The sequence below is a fragment of the Vidua macroura genome, chromosome Z, assembly GCF_024509145.1.
Source record: "Vidua macroura isolate BioBank_ID:100142 chromosome Z, ASM2450914v1, whole genome shotgun sequence".
NCBI lineage: Eukaryota > Metazoa > Chordata > Aves > Passeriformes > Viduidae > Vidua > Vidua macroura.
In genome coordinates this window covers 62,155,150-62,160,402 of record NC_071611.1, presented here as the reverse complement: position 1 = coordinate 62,160,402, position 5,253 = coordinate 62,155,150, and the positions used below count along the sequence as shown (strand labels likewise).

The following is a 5,253-nucleotide window of genomic DNA, read 5'->3' as shown; positions in this document are numbered from 1 at the left end:
GGCTAGACTGCCAATGATTGACGGGCGCTGCGGGGCTGGAGGCCTGGGGGAAGGCAGTGCTCCTCACTGCCTGCCTGCCTCCCTGCCTCCCTGCCTGCCTCCCTGCCTGCCTGCCTGCCTGCGTCCTTGCCTGCCTGCCTCCCTCCCTGCCTCCCTGCCTCCCTGCCTGCCTCCCTGCCTGCCTGCCTCCCTGCCTGCCTCCCTGCCTCCCTGCCTGCCTCCCTGCCTCCCTGCCTGCCTCCCTGCCTCCCTGCCTGCCTGCCTCCCTGCCTGCCTGCCTGCCTGCCTCCCTGCCTGCCTGCCTCCCTCCCTGCCTGCCTCCCTGCCTGCCTCCCTGCCTTCTTTCCTGCCTTCATGTGGCAGTTGTTTGGTAAGTACAGCCTTGGCCTGGATTCACTGCTTATATTTACAGTCTGTGTATCACAGTGTATGCTGTTACTTCAACATTTTATTCAGCAAAATAGAAATAGAGGTACAAATAAAAGCACCAAATATGAAGCATAGCTGGAAGGTTTCAACAGAAATAACAGCAGGGCTACTTAATCTTTACAGCATTTGAGTTGGTGACATTGCAATTGACAAGGTTTCTGCTTTGAGCATTTAATTTTGTAATTTAAAGTACAATTCAATACAACATAAAAGGAGGGAATGTCCACACATGAATCTAAAAATTTAAAGTGGTATGAACTGTATTACATCATATTTTTCATTTGAATATATTAGATGCATACCTGCTCCATGCATGTAAAAATAGTGGTACTCAGGCAATAATATATTTTGAAAATTAACTAATATTTCATAACACAATTTTTTTTAGTTGACAGAACGTGATAAATTTTTAAATTCATGTCAATTTCATGACTTATACTGAAATTCAGAAACTGATCTAGGCATATGAGTACAATTCCAAAATAATTCAGAAATAACTGAAAAATCTATTTGGTTGAGGAATCTTTGTCCCGTATATTATGATATTCAGCTTCACACATTAGATTATACCCCACAGAAGGAGATATTAAATTAGTTAAGCCAAATATGTGAATTAAGAGGTCAAAATTTTTGAGTGAACCATGACCTTTTTATTGTTATCTGTTTGTCTTCAGAATACAACAATTTGTCACATTAACTTTTGATTAGTTGCACATGTTGTGGAAAAATATTATTCTCAAGCAACATCATAATCCCCACCTCCTTGTTAAAGACAATATTATTACTACATGTGGTTTCATTTATGAACTCTGATGATGTAGAACCTGCTATAAAATCAAAATGCCTGGACAGTCTTGAAAGGTTTGTGTGCCTTCTATTATGAATAGAGAGAGAGATGATTTACTGTAAATAACAAGGCAATAACTTCATGGCAATAATGAAAGAAGAGAATGAGGTATTATTCCTAGCCTTCTACACCTCATGGTGTCTCCAGTGAGATCTAATCTCCCTGTCTGACCAGATCTATTGTAATATCACTTTAAAAAATCAGAATAATTGGAGTTAATCTTTGATGAAGCTAGTATATAATAAAATCTAAATTACAGAGGGGCTATTTAGTGAAGATTCAACTACCAGCAGTATGAACTTCACCATAGGTGGAGATGTCCTGGCTGTCTTATCTGTTGCTCCTATGTAACAGAGTATCTGGACAGTGCCTGCGCCAGAGCTATAGGGGAAAAATTAATTTGCCAGAGGTGAATTAACTATCCACTGGCTACAGCTACTTTGTGTCCGCTGCTCTGTCTGTGGGAGTTTGTTATCCAAAAATCCACCACCTCTCTGATATGGGAAGTAGGTATGGTCATGTTCAGTTTGATCCTAAAAGGGATACTTAGAAATACATGGCAACTTGTAAAACAATATTGCTTTAAAGTATTGAATGAAAATGCTTGGGACTGTTTACCTTAGACAGGGGATGTATGAGAAGAGACATTATGCAAACATACAATACAATACATGCTCTGGAGCACACAGATCCATGTATTTCTGCTCTGTCATCAGTGTTAGAGGGCACTTAATAACACCAAAAGGTGGAAATGAAAGAATTAAAAAAATTCTTTCCCACGAGATATATAAAAACTTTGTAACTATATTACAGGGGCTATTGGAGGACAGGAAAGTAATAGGATTAAAAAAGGATTAGACATTTTTATCCATATCTGGAAGAGTAAGGGCTATAATTTAAGATACAAAGCATTTTGGAAGGGCTATTAAGCCTTGCATTCAAGCCTTATACTGTCTTCTATTAATAAATGTATTTCTGCACAGACTTTTGCAGGCAGAGATGCCTGGGTCTGATGGTACCCTGATGACACTAGAAATGAAACAGCTTCTTCTACTTCAAGCCAGTTAGAACATCATGGAACTGAGCAAGGGAAATTGAACAGAGCTGCTAGCTTACAAAAAAAGTGCAAAATATAGAGATCTGACACTTTGGACCACCTGAGAGTGGTACCAAGACCCTGGGTCTGAATTGCTTTTGTAATGGTGATGTTCCTGAATGCTAGTGTTCCTCTTTCCAGTTACATCTTTTCACAGACATCATTTCCATGACATTTGGCTTTAGCATCTCTACAATGTAGTGTAAAACAGGGCTATCCCAAAATTTAAGAAAACACTCAAAAGGCAAATTCTGCTGCATTATATTTACTTTTCTTTCTGATAGCTAGAAAATTTGTTCATGCCCCTTTTTCATGCTGCTGCAAAGGAAAACAGCTGCTACAGAAAACACTACATTTTCAAAACTTGGCTTAAATTTCTCAAAAATAAAATGTTTAGTTGCTTCTGTAATTTATTCTCACTGGGGTTTTCCCAGAGTATTTTATAGACAAGAAGAGTTTTTTCTCTCTCCAGATTGTTATAGCAAATTGCCTGACAGAAAGGAGGAAATACAGTCACACAGACATGAAAATTAGTAATGTATAACTTGTTTTCTAAGTTTGATACCCTTTCCATCTCACTATTCTTACTGTATAGAGGATGGACACTCTTTTTCTCTTTAGGTGGTAAAGATTATTTGCACAATCTGCATCTCATCACTGGAACTCAACACAGGAAATGACTGACCTGGGACCAGGCTGAACCATGCTTTTTCCTGCAATCCTGTTACAGGTGTGAATGTAGAAGGAACAAACATACTGTGATGTTCAGTTGTTGGCTTAGGAGTCTAAGCAAGACAACTGATTTTCAAAGGATACAAGTGTTTCACCATGTTCTTTGACATATCCATATATTTTCTCTAAAGCACCTATAAAATAACTCTTAATTATATTTTCAAAAGCAATTGGAAAAATTGGGATCTTATCTTCCCTAATCATCTCTATCAATATTAAAAAGTCATGAAATTGTAAAGGTTGGAAAAGACCTTTCAGATCTTCCAGTCTAGCCATAAGCTTTAGGCTTCTACACTGTCTTGGTTCCTTTGCAAGAGGACCTGACCTGTGTGCTGCATACTGCCATTAGAATGTTATCAACTCCCCATTTAAGTTAACTTTGACATACTCAAGCAAACAAAAGTAATTTTACTTTTGGGATATTACCCTGGCCTTAGATCTACTGCACTATGTTAACAGCACATGGCATTGTACTGTTAACTGATCACATTGTTGCTTCATAATTTCTGTATTGCAGAATTAGATAATTTCATTTGATTCTTATAGATATAATACATGCCTGATGATAGAAGTGATATTTAAGAATTATACCACAACTATGCATTGGGGTAGATAAGGCTTTTAATATGGATGCCTTATATACAAAGGAAGTAATAAAACATAAGGGCTTCTTCAGTGAATACTGTTTTTGTAGATGATAAACCAGAAGTCACAATAATAAATAAGTGTGATATATGCAATTTTTCAGTCTATAATGCATTCAGATCAAGCTTCCAGCTTTAACCTGTCAGGGTTAGGATAGTCCAGTGGTTAAAATACTAAAGTATTCCTTGGATTCTGTTCCTGCAATTGTTTCAATTTCTGTGATTAAACTGGGGCAAGTATTTTAACTCTTCAGTGTTTAATTTCTCCATCTAGAAGATAAGAGTAGTAAAACCTTTTTACTTCACAATGCTGAAGTAAATATAATATATATTATATAAATGTCTGTGTATGATTTGAACAACATAGTAACTGGGAACAAACAAGATACAGGAGACATATTTACTCAAATCTGCAGTAGCCTTGGCAAAAGCCATGATAGGGAAACAGTCAGCAAGGTCTGAATAACTCAACACAGAAATAACCCAGAAAAAAAGAGACCATGATAGCAGAAGAAAACAAGGGATTTTCTCCCTGCAAACTAGATAGTATTTAAATGCAATTCAAGAGAACATCAGAGCTGCATTAGTACAAATTTGGGTAGTGTTGACCTACTGGTGGATCATCTGTGCCACGTGGAGGATCTCAATCATCAGAGCTACCAAAGAGGAAACCTTTCATAACTGTTTTTATATGGGCACATTTGGCACATATGTTCAGGCAGTACCTCCGGTGTGGATGTGATGAAATACCTTGCTTGTATTCAGACTGCTGTTCACAGCATATTCAGAGCATGTTCACAGTAAATGTCCTCAGTTTTCTTTCAGTTACCAGACCAGACTTATATTCACGGGTACTGATTAGGACAGATTAGAATGTCTTGATGCTTTATTGAGTATAACACAAATATAAGAAATAGTGGTCTAATTTCAAGTTTTACTGTGGCCTCTGCAGCTTGGTGAAAACAAAGAGGTGTTTAGAAGACTGTGGAAGAGATTTGTACCACATATGTAAATATCCCACCTGGACATAAATAACAGTTTCCACTGTGCATTTGGCCACAGAATAAAGCTTTATGGCAAAGCCCACAGTTTCCATCTACCTACTTCTTTCATATAAGTGTATAACTACCGGAGGTGCCTGTGCAGGTAAGGTGCTTGCAGAGCAGTAAATACTGTCAAAAAACTGTTAAGACTAAGGGAAGCCTTTGTGACAACTACCTTGTGGGGGGTCTGAGCTTCTTTTTTCTCCAAGTGTACTGCCAGAATTCATAGGAAATTCTTGAAAATAGCAATAGGCAATCTTTTGATATATAGGGAGGGAGTTCCAGTTTACAAGTGAAAAAGGACAGAAAAAACCAGAAAACCTTCAGTTTGGTTACAAAGCCCCTGTTCCCATCTTCTGAGTACTTATTGCTTCCTCAGAGATTAGTGCTTTTCTTCCTACTGATGCTGAAAGCAGGTAAGACTTCTTGGTGCAGACTCTGAAACTCACTCTGCTGGTGAAC

The 5,253-nt window shown here is 38.3% G+C and overlaps 1 long non-coding RNA gene across 2 annotated transcripts; it reads left to right on the top strand.

Annotated features, from left to right (window-relative positions):
- The first annotated feature begins 304 nt into the window (after positions 1 to 304).
- LOC128822660 (uncharacterized) lies at positions 305 to 4,887 on the top strand. Of its 2 annotated transcripts, XR_008441542.1 has the most exons (4): positions 305 to 370; positions 2,845 to 2,910; positions 2,994 to 3,102; positions 4,701 to 4,887. It is a non-coding gene; the product is annotated as an uncharacterized LOC128822660 (long non-coding RNA). The 2 variants fall into 2 exon arrangements; XR_008441543.1 differs by lacking the exon at positions 2,845 to 2,910 and having other exon boundaries at positions 310 to 370.
- Positions 4,888 to 5,253: the final 366 nt, after the last annotated feature.